Here is a 19,029-nt window from a genome sequence, read left to right on the forward strand (position 1 = left end):
GGGACTTGTGCACGTCGCAGGAGCGGCAGCTCCTGGAGCAGCTGGAGCGCGTTCGGTGCGCACCGCCCCATCCCGGGGAGGGAGGTGGACTGGGGTGCTGGTTACGTAAATGATACCGGCCCAGTGAGAGGCCTCCAGGCTGGGGCTACGGGAGGGGGAGGGTCCTCGCGAGGAGGAGGAGGAGGGGCTGAGAGAGAGCGGGCTGGGGTGGGAAGGGGGCGGGGGCGAAGTGACCAGGCGGCGGCGGTGGCTGCGGTGGCTGCGGCGGCTCTGCCGAGGTGACAGTGTACTAGGAGCCCTTGCTCTGTCTCCTGCGCCGCCTCGGCCTCGGCACCCGCGGAGCCTTCCAGCCCGCCGCTGCACTATGAGGACGCCTCTCCGGGGCTGGCCGAGGCCGGAGCCGGCTCTCTGTGCGTGCGTGGAAGTGTGAAGAGAGAGGCGCGGACTGGAGCCGGCTGCGCTCGGCGCTCTGGGGTCGACGCGGATTCCAGGTGAGCGCGGGCTGGACGCGCCCCTCACTCGGCGTGCCAGGTACTCTGCGCTCTCGGCGGCGACTGCTGGGCTTGGTCGGAGTCTCGATAACCTGCGTGGACTACTGTTCCCTCTTCGCGGGATCCTTGGCCACCGATAGCAGGTCTCCATCTCTCTATCTCGGTCTTCCTCTCTTACTCGTAATTGACTGGGTTGAGTCCCTACTGGATGATAGGACTGCCCGGGCAGGGTGCGGGGAAGACTTGCAGCGAGGGCCAGTCCCGGGGCAGGGGAGCCGGCGGACTTGGCGAGGCAGAGTCTCCCAGGCTGCAGGTGCGGCGGGAGGACTGCAAGGCGCGCAACTTTCTGCCGCCGCTCGTCCTCTCCTCTGTTTTCCCAATACGCGGCTGAGCCCGGGAGCGTTGGCCACCTTCTGCGCCCTGGTGGCGCTGGGCTGTGGGGGTGGCTCGGCCTCTCAGCCCGGGCAACTTTCTCCATCCATGCGGGCGGCTGGTGGCTTCCCCGCGGAAGCATCTGTACGTCCCCACAGCGGGAAAGCTCCGCGTCTTAGGCGTTTTTCTCGACGGTTGCCTTCCTTTCTTTCTATATCCCTTTGCCTCTCTTTCAGTACTTCTCTGCCTGTCATTCTTTCCATGCGTGTATCTCTGTCTCTGGCTCAGTCTCTCTTTGTCTCTGACTCTCTTTTTCCGGTCCCCCTCTTCGTTGCCTCTGCCTTTAGTTCATTCTTCGTCTCTCTTGCTATCTCTGTGTCCCTCTCATTGTATCCCGTCTTGTCTTTCCGTCTTGCAGTATTTTTTTTCCCCCTCACTCTCTCCGTTTATCCCCTCCGATGCCTGTCTTCCTCTCTCCTCATTCCCCCTGTCTTGTCCTCCGCCTAAGCACCAGCAACCTGATCCCGAGGTGCCTTGGCCAGTGGAGCATGCTTGGTCCGCCTGCTCGGGGACAGTGGGGACGCAGAGATGGACATAGCCTACCCTTGTTTAGTCTGTCGGGGGACCGAGGGACTGAATGAGAGGCTACGGGCCAGAGCGGAGGGCGCCCAGCTAGCCTCCGCTCCCTGGGTGTGAGGGCGCTGCGCTGTTGCTGACCAGAGCGCGCCGAAGCTGCGATCTGTACAGCGAGTGATGTAGACCGCTGTCAGTGTCCTTTTTTGAGTACCGTCAGTTGAGTTTCCAGGTGGAGAATCCACATTTTCAGCCTTTACTAGCAGTCACAGGAGAAGAGGCAGAAGGGAGGCCAACACATGCTTCGGGATTCAGGAAAAACTAATCTCTAAAGGATGGGAGCTTTCGCGTGGCAAAGGTGTTGCAAGCAGAGAAGAACATTGCGGACAGAGGCGGCAGATCTACTTCAAATTGCCTTCCACTTGGCCGATAGGACAGCGATTACCTCCGAGGAGATAGCGGTCAGCCTTCTCAGAAGCACAGCATGAAATTTCGGTTTCCTTGTTCCCGCCTCCCACCCCCAATCGCCCAGGTTTTAGGCACCCTGTGTGTGAAGGTGGCCTTTGCTCAGAGGGCAATGTCCGTTTCAGTCTCTCTCTCGCTGTCTCTCTCTTTGTCTCTCAGTCTCTCTCTCGCGTTTGTGTGTGTGTGTGTGTGCATGAGTGTGTGTTTGCGTTCATGCCCTCTAGTGTTAGAGAATCCTGCCAGTTTGAGAATATTGAAAAGTAAAGGGTCAGCCTTTTGGTGATTCTTACTTTGGATCTCTCACATTCTCAGACCATTCTATCTTTGGATACCCAGGCTTTCTTCTTACTCATCCTGACTTTTGCATTGCATTGTTAACCTTTCCTTTCCTTGATCTTTACAAGCTCCTTTTCCCCTGCTGAATTAGACTCTTAATATTGAAACCCTATTGTGTGACTTCAGAGATGGATAGATTTGGAGAATTTTCACATACAAAAGCAGGCTTTGAACATAAGAATCATGCATTTCTCTGCAGTTTGGAATAAAACAGAATTTCACATCTTTTTCTTATGCAACTTCCCACCTTCAACTCCACTGAGAATTTTCCCTGGCTGCTCCTGCTTGTTTAAGTAAATGCTTTAGACTCACCATTAGGTTGGGGCAGAATGTCTCCGATCAGATTTCGGGGGGGTGGGGTGGGGGGGTGGAGTGGGAATAAAGAAAGCATTTTCAAAGAATGTACAGAGTGCTGCTGGTAGTTTAATTCTGGACCAGAGAGACTAGAGTGGTACAGATGCTGTCTCAGATATGCTTACCCTAAAGTAGTGTGGGAAAGCTAGTAAGTGCTTAATAAAAACTGGTTGGTTGAATGAGTAGTGTGCAGCTGATTATAAGCTTTCAAGTCACCCAGCGATACTAACAAGCCTACATACAAGAAGCTGAATTCTTCTTCCTTTATTTTTCCTGTTTCACTTATTCTTTTGTGAATGGAAATTAAGGACTAATGGAAGAAATGTTGAAACATAAGCCCTCTGCTTCTTTCTAGTTCATCTTACTTCCTGGATTTGCCCCTCTCTGCAGGTCTTTAAATGGACTCACATTCTTCAACAGTGAGTGCAGAATTGAGGAAGTGAGTTTACAGGCTTTTATGGGTGGTGTTGCTCAACTTTCCTACCTGAAAGTAAACTGGGGCGTGTCATCATTTTTGGGTGAATACTTTTCAGTGGTTCTTAACAAGCAAAAGTTTTCTCGTTTATTATAAAGAGCAGATATATCAGTTTAATATTTTGGGGGTGATAAATTGAACTGTAAAGTGACTCACCCTAAATAATTTACAGGTTTCCTTACTGCTTCAAGTATATACGAGAGGTGTGATACTACATGCATATGAGCATTTGTGAAGTATCTGGAAATGTAAATGCCTCCTGATAGAAGGTATTAGTGGGAATCCATGGAGTAATACTGCTTCTTGGATGATATGCTAGTCATCTTCTAAAACAACTGGGGATGTGCCATGAGTATTGTGCAGGAGCATGTTCAAGGCAATTTTGCTTGAAAGTGTTACTTATAAATCACCTGATACTCTCCTCTGCCCAATTTTTGTATTGAAAAATAGCAAAGACATAGTGAAGGTAGAAATTATGATGTTGGTAGATAGGCTTTCTGAATTCTTACAGATTAGAATTTTGAGACATATTTAATTCTGTATTACAATGTGTATTTATTTCAGGTTACACATTTATGTAAGAGTGAAATAAAGCATTTCAATCATGTCAACTTAATTTTTAGAAGTGGTAGTTGTAACAGGAATATTTCCATTTAATAGAAAGAGATTGTTTAGCTTAATAAGACTGACATTTTAGGGAGAAGTTGAGAGAATGAGCAATTAATGGGTATTTTAATTCTTTCTATTTGGTAAATGAAGCGATGCTTGCTGTACTGGTATTTCTGAATAACAAGGATAGTAAAGAAAACAATTAATGAAAGTAAAACATGCATAGTATTAAGTCCAACAATGTAAAAAAGTAACAATGCCACATTTTCTGGTGAATGTCCATTGTGCTTTGTAAAAGTGGTGCGTTCCTATAGTTTTGTCTTCTCACTCATTTGCCTTGTTAAACTTCATGTTCTCACAAGACACCTCTTATAATAAAAACCACAGTCTCAACCATGGTGTTTAATTTATCACACTTCTTGGATTTGTGTCATCAGTAAAACATGTCAAGTTCTTAAAACTATTGGGATCAAACAGGATCAGTGCTTAAGATCTTGGTGACCATATGCCTATTCTCAGAAGATTTTAGCTGGGCTTTTGCTGTAAATCCTTCTTTCTCCTCTTGTCATCAGAATAAACCTATGTGAAACATCAAAGCAAGACTTAAGCGTATATACTTATATTGACTCCATCTATTTGATGACATGTTAAAAAATTGCTCACAGACACACATCTACACAGACATATACAACAAGCATGTGTTTGAAAACATAAAGACATTTAAAGATTTTGACCTTTTCTGCCTTGATAAACCATTTATCATTTTAACAGATTAGATTTCTGTTTACAATTTCTGTCTTAAGGAACATTATTTAATTAAAGACTTTCTGTCTTTCAATTACAGGCACATTTTTTTTAAGAGTCTAAATTTCTATTTGAAATATTCTTAGAGAATTCAAGGATTTTTGTAGAAATTAATATACCTGTTAATTTAGTAATAATTGGTCATCCAATCAGAACATTGTAAATGGTTATCTTTTGGAGGATAAGTAAAATCAAAACAGACATAATTCATTTGATATTTGGTCTTCCTTGCTTCAGATTTGGACGTCTGCTTATGCTTTCAGTTACATCTATATATATGTATCTTCTGTATTTGTCTTCAGTCTTCGTAATCATCGTCTGTAATGGCCGCAACGAATAGGGTCATGTTGGCACTGAATGTTGAATTACTTTCCCTCTTTGCTTTGATCTCTGGTAAAATCAGAGTTGAATGTGTAACCCAACTTTGACTATGAACAATAGTGCTTTTATACTAAATATATGTTTATGATTAACCATTTCTATATTTACGTGGTTTCATGTTGTATATAAAATTTTTTCAATTCTATAGTGAATGCTTTCGATAAATGGATAAACCCTGTTCATATATTTCTTTTTTAGCAGATTCTCTCTTAAAAAATGAGAGAGCAATAAAAAAATTGATAAGCAAGGAGCTGCTCTGGATAAAATAGGAGTAGGATCCTAGAACCCCACCACATCTGCCCTTCCGCTGTCTCTTACCTTCTCTCTGGCAGCTATGTCAGAGGTTGAGGTTTCGTGGAAGACTGTTTTTAAAAACACTGGTCTGAACTTTGTACAATCCATTTAATTTTCCATGGATTATAGTGTTTGTCCTGGTTCAACTAAGGCCATAAAAGATCTGTGTACTTTTGCCATAACCTGGGCACCTGGTAAATCGTTTCACTTAGCTACATTTTAGAATGAGATTCTCAATTTACAGTATGGGGTATGTATGCTGTTGGGGAACTTTTTGAATTTATTAAGAAGAATCACTATTAAAAGGCTCAGTGGGGGAAATTTTTCTCAAACATTAGTGCTAATAGATACAATGTGCTTCATTCTTTTCACTGGTATTTTATATTAGGGAAACTGAGTCTTGTGACAGTTTCTCTGTTTGCTTTGATTTCTTGCTTTTGATTTCTCTGTTTGCTTTGATTCAATACTGAGTTGAATTTGTGACCCAACTTTGTCCTTTATGAGTAATACTTCTTTGTGTGATAAATTTGCAGGGGCTTTCTTTTTTTTATAATATTTTTATTGACAAGTCTTCACGCACATATGATCCGTACATGGTGTGCAGTCAGTGGCCCATAATAACATCACATAGCTGTGTATTCATGACCATGGTCATTTTTAGAACATTTGCATCACTCCAGAAGATGAAATAAAAAGAAGCAAAAAACTCTTTTATCTCATACCCCTTACCTGTCCTTCTCATTGACCACTAGTATTTCAATCTACCCAATTTATTTTACCCCTTATCCTCCCGATTATTTATTTATTTTAATCCATATTTTTTTACTAATCTGTCCATATTCTGGGTAAAAAGAACATCACACACCAGGTTTTCATCATCACACAGTCACATTGTAGGAGCTATATCGTTATACACTTATCTTCAAGAATCAAGGCTATTGCAGCACAGCTCAATAGTTTCAGATACTTCCTTCCAGTCACTGCAATATACATAAACCAAAAAAGGAATATTTGTATAATGTGCAAGAATAACCTACAGGATAACGTCTTGACTCTGTTTGAAATCTCTCAGCCACTGAAAATTTATTTTGTCTCATTACTGTCTTCTCCCTTTTGTTCAAGAAGATTCTCTCAATCCCATAATGCTGGGTCCTAACTCATCCTGGGAGTTCTGTCCCATATTTCCAAGGAGATTTACACCCCTGGGGGGTCATGTCCCGTGTACTGGGGGTGGGCAGTGAGTTCACATGCCTAGTTGGCTTAGAGAAAGAGGCCACATATGAACAACAGAAGGTATTTTCTGGGAGTGACTCTTAGGCATAATGTTAAGAAGGCTTAGTCTATCCTTTGCAGGAGTAAGCTTCGTAGGGACAAATCCCAAAGGCATAATTTTAAGAAGGCTTAGTCTATCCTTTGCAGGAATAAGCTTCATAGGGACAAATCCCAAGATTGAGGGCTTAGCCTATGGTTTGGTTGTTCCCACTACTTGCAAGAATATCAGAAGTTCTTCAAATGGGGAAGTTGAATATTTCATTTTTTCTCCCCAGTTCCCAAAGGGGACTTTGCATATACTTCTTTCTTCACTGCCCAGATTACTCTGGGATATATCAGGGCATCACACTAACCTGGACAAACCAACAAGATCTCAGGCCCTATTCAAGATTCCATGTTATGGTGTTCAACTAAACTGACCATACTAGTTAAATTAGGTAATGTGCTACCCAAAATATGAATTTTGCACCAACTAAACATCTCTGCCTTTGGCCTCACACAGAACTTGAAGTTTTGAAATATGAACCATTTCATCCTTTACCCTGTGTTATGATCTACCCCAGTCCTATCTAGATCAGCTTCATTCATATTTCTAGTCGAAGTCTGATCCCTTTTTTCAACTTTTTAAACGGGTCCTCTGTGAGGTACTGCTGACTTTCATAGGCTCAGAGCTCTAATTCTGAGTCTCAGGTGTCACATAAATACCCGAAATTTCTGGGGATGACCAGGTTATATACAAACAGCTCAGTATCTCAGAATTAAGAAACACGAGTTACAACTCCTGAATACATGTGACTGCTGAAAGAGTTTACAGTCTAGGACCCTTTACAATAGGTTCCAATCTGATAACCCATACTCTCAACTTTAGTTCACAGAGTTGTTATATTATAGTTAGTCCATATGATTGAGGCATGATAACTGTCTTTTTGTTTCTGACATTTCATTCAACACACAGCCTAATACACCTAGTTGCATGCTTCACAACTTAATTCTTTCTTGAGGCCACTCAGTAGTCCATTGTATATATACAGCATAGTTCCCCCTTCCTCAGTCATTGTACCTATAGGCTACTTCCATCCATTGTGAATCTCAAACACTGCCTCCATAAACACTGGGTGCAAATGTCCATTCATGTCCCCATACTCAGTTTCTCCAGGTATGAACTGAGCAGTGAAGTTGCAGGATTATATGGCTAGCCCCTGTGGAACCACCACACTGCCCTCCAAGGGGCTGTACCTCTTAGTTTCCCTACCGACAGTGAATAGATACATGTCTTTTTCTATATTTTCTCTAGCAATTTTTTCTCTCTATTCATTTTTAAACAGTTTTATTTGCACATCATACAATCCAACTTCAGTAAATAGGCATTCTTTTGCCACCATAATCTATACGAAGCCATTTCCTTTTCTTCTGCAAAGAATCTATACCCCTCCCCCATGTCCCGCTCTTGTTGACATTTAGTTTTGACATAATGCCTTTGCCACATTCAGTGGAATAATATTACATTGTTACTGTTGACTGTGGGCCCTAGCTTATATTGATTGTACTTTTTCCTGTATACCATTGCTTTGCAACACCTTGCAATGTTGACATTCATTTGTTCTTCCTCATGTAAAAATGTTTATTTGTACATTTAATTGCCATCCTTGTCCACTTTAGGCATTCCTACTGTCTCAGTTTTTATCCTTTATCTTTTCTTCTGGTGTCATAGGTACCCCACCGTTCTTCCTCAATCATACTCACATTCAGCTTCATTCAGTGGACTTATATTATTGTGCTACATTTAGGTAGTATCGTGCTCTCCATTTCTGAATTTTTATAGTCATTCCTGTTACACAACATGTATTCCCTTAACACCAAATCCCAATCTCGACCCTATTTCTATCTCGTAGTGACCTGTGTCCTTAACTTCAATTCTCAATGTTAAAGTTCACTCATTAGTGTTAGTTCATATTGATGAGATCGTACGATATTTGTCCTTTTGTTTCTGGCTAATTTCACTCAACATAATGTCCTCAAGGTTCATCCACATTGTTACATGTGTCATGACTTTATTCTGTTTTATAGCTGTGTGATATTCCCTCATATGTTATTCCACAGCTTTTTTAGCCACTTGTTCATTGGTGGACATTTGGGCTGTTTCCATCTCTTGGTAATTGCAAATAATGCTGCTATAATCATTGCTGTGCAAATGTCCTTTTGTGTCCTTGCCCTGATGTCCTCTGAACATATACCTAGCAGTGGGATTGCTGGATCATATGGGAATTCTATACTTCGCTTCCTGAGGAAATGGCAAACTGCCTTCCAGAGTGGTTGTACCATTTTACATTTGCAGGGGTTTTCCTTACTACTCTAACTTTATTATTTTTTATTAGAGAAATTGTAGGTTTACAGAACAATCTTGCACAAATGCAGCACTCACATATACTGCCCTATTATTAACACCTTACATTAGTTTGATAACTTTGTTACAATTGATGAATGAACAGTTTTATAATTGTACTATTAACTGTGGTGTATGATTTATATTAGGGTTCACTGTGTTGTACAGTCCTATGTTTTTTTTTAAAATTTATTCTAGCAATATATAAACAATCTAAAATTTCCCTTTTTGGTTACATTTGAATAAATAATTCATTGATGTTAATTAAATCCACAATGTGGTACGACCATCACTACCATTTATAATCATACATTTAATCTTAGCTTCATTACTAAAAATTATTACAGGTGATTAAAGACATTATATATTTCATAAGGTCCTTTGTAAAGGCATTAGCTGAAATTTATTTTCAGCTCTGACTATTCCATGTTTATATTTTCTTTGTATGTTTCAGGACGTGTTTTTTAAAGCTAAAATTCTTAATTTTTAAAATTTGTTATCACAAGTTATTAAGAGATTGCTGGGACAGAAAATGAAAATACAAGGTAAACTGGAGATGTTCCTTTCCTCCATGACCCCAATTTGTCATAGGTCCACATAATTTTAGTCCTCATGAACTTTCAGTCTCTCTCTTAATGACTGCTCTACTATAATGTGGGAAAAATATCCATCCTTCATAACAAAACAAAGCAAGACTCACAGTACTTTTTGTTAAAAATTGTTTCATATTACTGGTTAATACTACCAAGGTAGCTTGAGTGGTGATGTAGGGAGAGCAGTGAGCATATTTGTGATCATATTTCATGTTACATGAGCAAATTAAACCAACTGTCCGCATTAAAAACTCAAACTTCTTTTGCATTTTTAAAGAAGGGCTTACTGTTAACAGATAGGTGGGAGCTGTACAAGATATGTCATAGCAGGGCTTTAATATGATGAGGAATTAATTGGGACTGTTTTACCCATTGGCCTATATTGAATTATCTCTTAACTCTCATGTAAACATCTACATAATATTAAAGGACAAGTGTGACTGGACTGTTGATTGGTATTTTTGGAGATCGCAAAAATGGTGTGTAGCCACTGTGAACAAAATAAATATTTAAAGCATAGCCTGCAAATTCAAAAATCATCCAAATTACACTTCAGAGATACTGGTAAATGTCAACTTAAAATCTTGCTTAATATTAATTACCTTGATTTTCTAAGCAAAGCACCTATTTTTTGTTTATAAAATGGATTTTGACATGGTGGGGAGGATTATGCATCTCAGTGTAGATCAGAAGCAGAACGACTGACTTAATTTCCTCTGGAGAATTTTATTATGTAATTAGTTTCAGATGGATACAGTGAGATTTATATGACTATTGACACCTGTGCAATAGTATCATTAGTTTAAAGAAAGAAAAATGGAAAAAAAATACTTGGATATATATATATGTGTGTATATACATATACATGCATACATATATATGCATACGTATATATACGCACACATATATATATACACACACACACACATACTTCGACTTATTTACTAGGAAGTTAAAAATTGAAAATTGATTTATAAATTGATAAAGTAACTAATTCATTAATCGCTTAGTTTGTACTGGTTTTATGGTAAGTAGCATCTAACATGTCTTGTCTTATCTTTATCTTTACAGTAGTCATATGACTAGTAGGTGATGTTGCTGTGCCCGTTCTGTAAGTGACGCTCCACCTGCACAGTCACATGGCTGAAATATGTTACAGAAAAGGATAACACCAATTCTTTCTGTCTCAAAGTCAATGCTCTAATAGTTCTCAATCTGAAATTTTCACTGATTTTTTAAATTAGAAAACTGGATGGCAACCTAAGATTGTGACCATTCACTTTTGCCCAAAAGAGTGATCGGAAAAGTCTGCTTATGTCACCAACGTTTTATAACCCCAACTGAAATGGGAGAGCTGAATCTCAAAATAACAGATAGTTCTTTAAATAGCATAAATTTAGCTTCCTGTACATTTTTCTATGTGCATTTCTTTTTGTTTTAACTAAAACTTGATGAAATTTTCATCCCAGACTGGAAATGTATCATCTCACCATCTATAGCCTGTGCCTGGGGACTCTTCTCAGCCTGCCCCATTCCGATATACTGCCTACCCTTTGCTTCCACACAGCGCAGGACAGCACCATCTGCAGAGCCATGACTTAATGAGACATAGTGCTTACGGCCTATTCTCTTTCTAGTTGCAACTCGAAATAATAAAATTTTGTCCTAGCAAAGATGCTATCAATTTTTCTAGCCTCAGTAGCTGCATCAGTGTTTGTTGAAAGGATTCAGGGAATTGGAGATGACCTGTTTCTTTGTGGTAGTTACCACAAATCATTGTCGCTAAGATGGTGCCTTTCCTGGGGTCAAGCAGTGAATACTGGGCAAAACCAAAAGGAGCATGTCAGAACTTACTCCTATATCCTTTCCCCTAACCAGGTGCATCCCAGTCTCTAGGTACAGGTTGCTCCTTTTTCACGTCTTTGTTTGCTTTTGTGATGACAAAACAATTTTTGCTTTTGGTAGGAAAGAAAATTTCAAAGCTAAGCCTCTAATTGCCATTAGATAGTAACTATTATGACCATTGAAGAGGAAAATAATGCTCTTGGGGTGTGAGAAATGTAGCTAAATTGACCTCAGGCATTATTTGGGCTCACTGCTCCCAAACTTTGTGTGTAAATCAAAATCACCTAGAGTTTGCTTTGTTTTGTTTTTGTTTTTTTGTTTTTTAGTACAGCTCCTTAGGTCCCACTGACACTCATTTACCTGGGATGGGTAGAGAGATTCTATGCTTATAAATACATTTCTAGGTGACCCTGATATGAAGTGAGGTTGGAGCAAATGATCTATTCCTAGAACATCATTTTATAGATTTACCTATTAATTTATCTTTATTTAACCAAATAAAATGTTCCAACACTGTTCTAAGTGCTGTACCAGATATTAAATAATTTAATCACAATAACCCCAAGAGCTGGGTTTTATTATTATCCCTATATTATAGACCACAAATGGAGGTATAGAAATGTTAAGTAGATTGACCAAGGTTAGAAGATAAGTGGCAGGGCAAGAACTATGCTGTTTTAATGAAATGACTAAAACTACCTGCACAAAGTCACAAAGCCCACAGAAGCAGAATTAAAGCTGCAAAACTGAGTTCTGTTGTTTCCTATTTGTATAAATTTTGCCCTTGAAAGTGAAGAAAGAAAACTGACAAGCTCAAGATTTCTAGAGTTGGAAAGAGCATTACTTTTTTTTTCTTTCTATCTTTTAGAAGTCATAGCACAGGATTAATTAGGAAATGAGCATAATCATGAAGAGGACAATAAAGATGGGAAAACCAGAGTGATTTTTTTCAACAAGACTCAAAGCTGATGATGATCAGCTTTGTTTTCTACTTGTATACAACCCCTAAAATTGCACTGAGAAATTAACCCATAGTGATGCAAATAGGAAGAATTTTTTTTATTTGGAAAGGAATAGATTTTGTTTCAATCCATAACTAAATGAGGTTTACATATATAGTCTTCAATCCACAGTTTAGTTCTATATTTTATAACTAAAGAAATTTCTAATAAAATCTCTAAATTGGAAAATTTGGGGAAATCCTACTGAAGTTTTTGGATGTTTTTCTGAAGTGTGTTTTTTTAAGAATTTTATGCAGTGGAACATCTATAATAATTTATAATCACTTGTAATTTGTAAGGAACTGATGTATTAATCTTTGATGAGGTACATTTTCTACCTATTTATGTCCTTTTTTGATTTTCAGTGACTTTCTATTAAAATTTTTGCCTAATGTGCTAAAATACTTTCCTATATGGCTTCTCTTTGGTCGTATTTTGTATATTTGAGTACAGACTATCACTTAATTAGAATTTACATGTTATTTGAATTAGGCACTCCCAATAGTAAGTCACCCACTTGTCTTTTTTTTTTTAATAAAAAGCAATACTTAGAAACAGTGTAGTTTTTAAGATTCTGTAAATGAACTGAGGGCTCATGGGACTACTAACTATACTAGTTTCAAAAATCAGTCCAATCATTTCCATTTTTTCATAGCAAGTTCTACTTCTTTGTTTGAATCTCTGAGATGCGTATCATTTTGATTCTGTTGATAGTTAAACCTAAAATGGAAGCATGTATGTCGCCTGCTTCAAAAAATATTAGAAACCGGCCTCTCCCAGAATATGATTCAGATTTTACCCATATCACATAGACTTTAAATGTACTTTATATATTTTCTACTTGAGTAAACACTGTTAATTATTTTGAAATATTCTTTTACTTCTGCCTATGTCCTTGTCTCCCTCCTCCCTTCCTTTTTTCCTTCTATATGGTATCCTTTACATTGAATTGTCTCCCTTCTGTGGCTTAATAAGCTCTCATTAGCAGGATTGGACTATCTGTTGGTGCTCTTGATTCTGTGAAAAGAAATAAGAAAATAAATGAGATATCCTGTTTTCTTCATCGTTTAGTCTCTAAGTAGGTATGAGACAGACGTAGCTCTTGCATATAGGTCATTTAGCAGAAGACTGGGATGTTAAATCCTCATCTCATGATCTGTGTCTACTTTTAGAATTGTGTGCTTGGACACTGTGGTCAGTTGGCAGTTGGCAGGCCCATGGCTCCAGGGGAATCCTGTGTTATTTGAGGGAATGCCAATTTCAGTTGCCGCACACTTCTCACATTCCTTGGTCAGATTTCCCTTATAAAACAATGTAGGTTTCATTAATAACACTAGGCTATTGACTTCGTGTCAGAAACTCACTGTGATATCCACTGATACGTTGTGCTGAACAAGTTTAACAATTTATATTCTGTTGCTCCAGCCTCCTGACTTAGGGATAGCATTTCCCCTATTTTGTAAGCCTAGAGCACACATTTTGTCCCAGCTTTTTAAAAAGACTTTTATTGTTGTTCACTTAGTTGAGATGAATCGTAGATAATTGGATGGTGCAGCTGGATTAGCATGCTGAATTGCTAGTTATGAGGCACTTCATTTGCTGTTGCAGACAACAATAGGCTCATTCTGCTTCTTAAATGCATAAATTCTTATTATCTATATGAAATTCTAATTCAAGTAAGATAACATGTATATATTATTCCCATTTCTTTGGAAGGAAAAATATCCTCCACAAATATATTTGCAACTGTCTCATTAAATAATTTTGAACCTCAAAAATCTTTACTTTTTTGAGATGTTTAATCAGTTGTCACATAATCCCCCAAAGGAGAGAATATAACACGTTTCAGAAACATGAAATCAGTGGTATTACTTTTAGCCTGTCTAATATGAAGATATGTGCACATGTGGATTTTGTATTTATTTCAACAGAAAGCCTTATTCCAGTCATTCTGAAAACTATCATTGCCATCATCCCTAGGAAAAAGTGTAATAATTGTGTTTGTTCATGAATATCTCTTCGTATTAGATGTTTTAAAGGTAGCTTCTCTGTCAGAAGGGTTGCTTTTAAACAGGAGAGTATTCATTTTAAGATGAAGGTTTGAGACACATCTTTACTATTATCCCTCCTAAAATCTCATTAATTTAAGCATTAAATTAAGGGGTCAAAATATAAAACTAAAATGAGTTGGACAGAATGATAAGCGTGAAGTAAGGCAGAGGAAACTTCTTAGGATATGGGAAGCAACCTGAAGTTGAGGAGGGAGACCTTTTGCCCTGAAAAAGCCTCCACAGGCTTGGGGCTCAGTAATGCCAAGAAAAATAAGAATATGGAAGTGAGTATTGGGGCTGAAGAAAAACAATCAAACATGAATCGATGGAAGAGCTAGCCTTCTGTTCCCCTCCACCACTTCAGTGGGCGGGAGGGCTCTTGGACAAAAAAGGAAACATTATAAAACATTTAATGTGAATGGAGTATTTGAAAAGAAAAGACAAATGTTAAAAGAAAAATAAAGTGTAATTTCCAGGAAAATACAAGAATGAAAATTAATCAGAAGTTGGCTCTGGAATAAACAGTATATTTATATTCCTTAAATATAAGTGCTATTCACTGATTTTCAACTTTTGATGTGAGTCATTAGACGAGCTATAGAAAATATTCATAACTACATAACCGAATGCAAATATTATCAACATTGACAATTTCACAGTGTCGCAGAAAATGTGCAGATGGTAGAGGTTCTCAGAGATGTACGCATATTGGAAAGAGCTGAAGGAAAGGATATGGATTTTAATATTATATTGCAAAGTGTGGTTGAGAAATACTCTATAATTAGTATGAAAAATAGCAGTGAAGATATATTCCTTAAAGGTACATAGGTAAACCATAAGAGGAATAATGACTATGTGAAAGAGAGTGAAGAAGTGAGATAATTTAATGTCTAGCATCTTTAGGCTATGTCGTCAAAAGTGTGCTTTAATTTTTTACAAAAATATGATTTATCTTAGGTGAGTGTACAATTTCCAGATTTCCAGAAGTTACTATCACTCTTTATTGAATCCCTGACCCAAAGATATTTTAGTGTAAGGCTTCCATTTTAGAGCTAATAAAGAACTGAAAGTGAGTGTGTTACAGGAGAGGAGCATGTTTGGGGTGGTGGTGGTACAGATACTACATAAAAAATACGAATGCTTGCATTTTTTGTCACCAACCACAGTAGAAATAATCCCCCCCAGCATTATAAAGATCATGGGACCAAGGGAAGAGAATTGGATTATAGTCCTAGTATAAGCCATCAGCAACAACGCATTTAAATTCCTTCATCTGTTTCCTCATTTTTTAAAATGATGCGACTGAATAATAGATACCCACTTTCTCTTCTATGTAATTTATTTATTTTTCAAAAATAGGAATAGCATTTTCTTTGAGAATAAAATGGACTATAATTTGTCTAGGTATATGTCCCTTCAAGATTGATTCAGGCTTCCACTTGCTCTATCTCTTTATTAGAATAAATGTGTTTATTGCTTGCTATTGTCATCTCTTTTTAAGTTTGCTTCTCTGTCTCGGGTAATTGAATAGATCACTCAAATAAAAATCATGCATCTTTAATTCTCTTAATCTATAATAATCACTTATATTGTTTCAATATAAGGGTTGTTTTAATAGCATTTTTCTCATTCTTCAAAGCCAATTTTTCTTTTCAATTTTAAAAATATAATCTTGTGCTTTGTTTGCTGATGTAAAAATGCAAAGAATTCCAGAATTCTGTTTTTCTGACCATTTAACAGTAATTTTAGACAACATTTTAAAGTGGTTTAAAGATAGAGACAGTACATTTCGTAGTTCTCTTTGTTATTAAATTATTCCAGTTACTGTGATTACCTGATGTTCTGCAAATTCACAGAATTGATAGATGCACAATGGCCATTTCAACAGTGCACAGATGTGAAGATATTGCCATCTTAGATTGGCAGCTGCTCTTGAAGTTTTCACTATTTCCTATTGTTTGGACAGTTAATTTTGTAACTGATCAGAAATTGTTGCTTTCAAGATGCTAGCTCTACCTAATGAATGTGAGAATACAGGTGAATCCCAGAAGAAATTCATCCCTTGCTGGTTATTAGAAGAATTCTATGTGTGTCTGTGTATGTTTGTGTATGTGTGTCTGTGTATGCATGCTTTACCATCTTTTAACTATGGACATCAATACAATTGTAGTTACATTTCTTATGAGAGAAAGAGGAAGAGAAAAATGAGGAAGATTCCAGGTTTCCCCCATTGCTTAGGACATGTGTAACACAAGAAAATATTTGGAAACTAGAGAGTAAAGATTACTTTTAATTTTTATATTAAAACTTGGTAATTTTGAAGTATAAAAGGATAGGTGATTGTAATTTGAGAAAAATTTACAAGGCATTCTTTAAAGCTGTGAATTTCTGGGTTTTGTTAACAGATTTTGAGTGCAATCATTTTCTGAGTGATCTGGGTTTGAGGACAGGGATTAGGGCAGGCAGAGCTGCTTTGTCCTGTTATCCTACCTGGTTTCATCAATTAGGGCATCCACTAAGTTTATTTTCTTTTCCATTTCCAAACATTTAGAGATGAAGTTTTGGCAATTAATTAGAATCTTTCACCATTATTAACTACCTCTTGATCTAAGATAAGACTCAATTTAGGAGGTCATAAAACACAATTAGGTATTAGGACTTTATAGTTAAAAAAAATCTCACTCATTCAATAACCAGCAGAATGATAGAGGACAATTATATAGGCTGTGAGGCATTTAGTTACCTGCTCTTTAAAATGGGGGCAAAATAATAAAAGCTAACACTAATACAACTAGGGTCCCTTATGTGCACCAGGGTCTCTTTTAAGTGCTTTACATTATGTTAACTAATTAAAATCTCATAACGCTATGCACTAGGTATTCATTTTAACCCATCTAATGACTGTATTAAACTACTTTAATGGATTGCCATGTGGTTTAAAAGTGACAATGCATGTAAATCACTGATTTTTGTGCTTAGTGTTTAGCAAGTGCTCAATAAATGCAAGTTATTCTCTAACAGTGGTATTCAACATAACAGGTGCCTTGTAATCTGACCTGCTTAACCAATTTATAAAATGAAATTCTCAGATCTGGAAGAATTATTGTAAGGAGTAACTGCAAAATTGGGTCTGAAGTGACAATAAAGAAATAGGAGTCAAAGATAGGATTGAAGACAAGTAAAATAAAAACACAATAAAACTGTACTAGTGAAATCTTTGGGAATCTTATTTAAGAAAAGAATGAAGGTGAAAGTGTGAAGACAAAGGTATCTTCATAGCATGATAAATATTACCGCTGTATTGTATGCTTAACACCTAAAGGCTGGGTAAGGATCTTCTATTCCCTTTAACTTTGCTTGGAAAGTTCTGTAGTCTGTGCTGATTTTTGTTAGATACACTTGCTTTAATTGCAGTCATTCTCTATTTCTCCTTTAGTTTTTGGATCAGTTTATGTTTTATTTTCTTGTGGTAGATCCTTATAAAAACTGGAAGACAAGTGTGTTTCAGTAAAAATTGTAAAACATATTGCCATCTCAGCCTTAATACTTGCATGAAAAAGATGAAAGACTATCATTATTTATTCCTTTGAAACACAGATTTCATTTTCATTATATGAGGTCTAGTTATTTTAAATAGTTTCGATAAATGCTTAATTGGAGATTTTTTGTTTCTTATTTAGAAGAAATAACTTGAAATAAATGTGCATTTCAATTTTATTTTTTCATCCTATGAGGAGGATATGTTCTTTTGAGCACTGATAGTTTGTCATTTCCTTCACGAGTATTTGAGCAGTTGATAATTATATATAAATTAATAAACTGCTGGTGGGTATCTAATGATACTTCATGCTGTTTTTAATTTATTTCTAGATTATTTGCAGACTGTTGAAATGTACCAGGATAAATTTTAATATAACCTGTAACTTCCTCAACTCTAAAACCATGTTCAGTAAAATAGATGCTAAAAAAACTGGTGAAGGAACATATTATGTTATTTTGGGAGGATTTATAAAAGATGTGAAGTTATAGATTATAAAATAACATATGTTATTTCTGTTATTTTTATTTTTTTTTACATGGGCAGGCACCAGGAATCGACCCCCGGTCCTCTGGCATCGCAGGCAAGCATTCTTGCCTGTTGAGCCACCATGGCCCGCCCTGTTTCTGTAATTTTAAAAACCTTCTCATATTACATGCCAAGTGAAGAAATCATTTAAATATCCTACTACTACTTTTCACATTGTAATTGCAACACTTTTCTAGTGCTACCTGAAAATAAAATTGGGTCATCAGTTTGCATTTACTTAGTGCTTCTTTTGCCTTCCATCCTGAATTTCTATGCTTGACTTAAATATATTTCAAAAATGATTTACAAAATTACAAGGAATGGCACCCCAATTAAAAAATTGGATGAAGGACTTGAATAAACATTTCTTCAAAGAGATATAAATATGGCCAATAAGTATATGAAAAGAAGCTCAACATCATTAGACATTAGAGAAATGCAGATCAAAACCATAATGAGATGCCATTTCACACCTCCTAGGCTATAATTTAAAAAAATGGAAAATAAGAAGTGGCAACAAGGATGTGGAGAAACTGGAACCCTCATATGTTGCTTGTGGGAATGTGAAATGGGATAGCCATTATGGAAAGCAGTTCAGCAATTCCTCAAAAAGTTAAACGTAGAATTTATATATGACCCAGCAATTCTTTACTCAGTCTATAAC

The 19,029-nt window shown here is 37.5% G+C and overlaps 1 protein-coding gene across 1 annotated transcript in view; it reads left to right on the top strand.

The window, feature by feature from the left end:
- Nucleotides 1-487: 487 nt before the first annotated feature.
- Nucleotides 488-19,029, top strand: part of GALNT13 (polypeptide N-acetylgalactosaminyltransferase 13) — a 601,907-nt gene continuing 583,365 nt past the window's right edge. The window contains exon 1 of the mRNA XM_077153856.1: nucleotides 488-634. The gene's annotated coding sequence lies outside the window, so the exon portion shown is untranslated. The remainder of the gene's footprint in view (nucleotides 635-19,029) is intronic.

Source organism: Tamandua tetradactyla, chromosome 3 (genome assembly GCF_023851605.1).
Source record: "Tamandua tetradactyla isolate mTamTet1 chromosome 3, mTamTet1.pri, whole genome shotgun sequence".
NCBI classification, from domain to species: domain Eukaryota; kingdom Metazoa; phylum Chordata; class Mammalia; order Pilosa; family Myrmecophagidae; genus Tamandua; species Tamandua tetradactyla.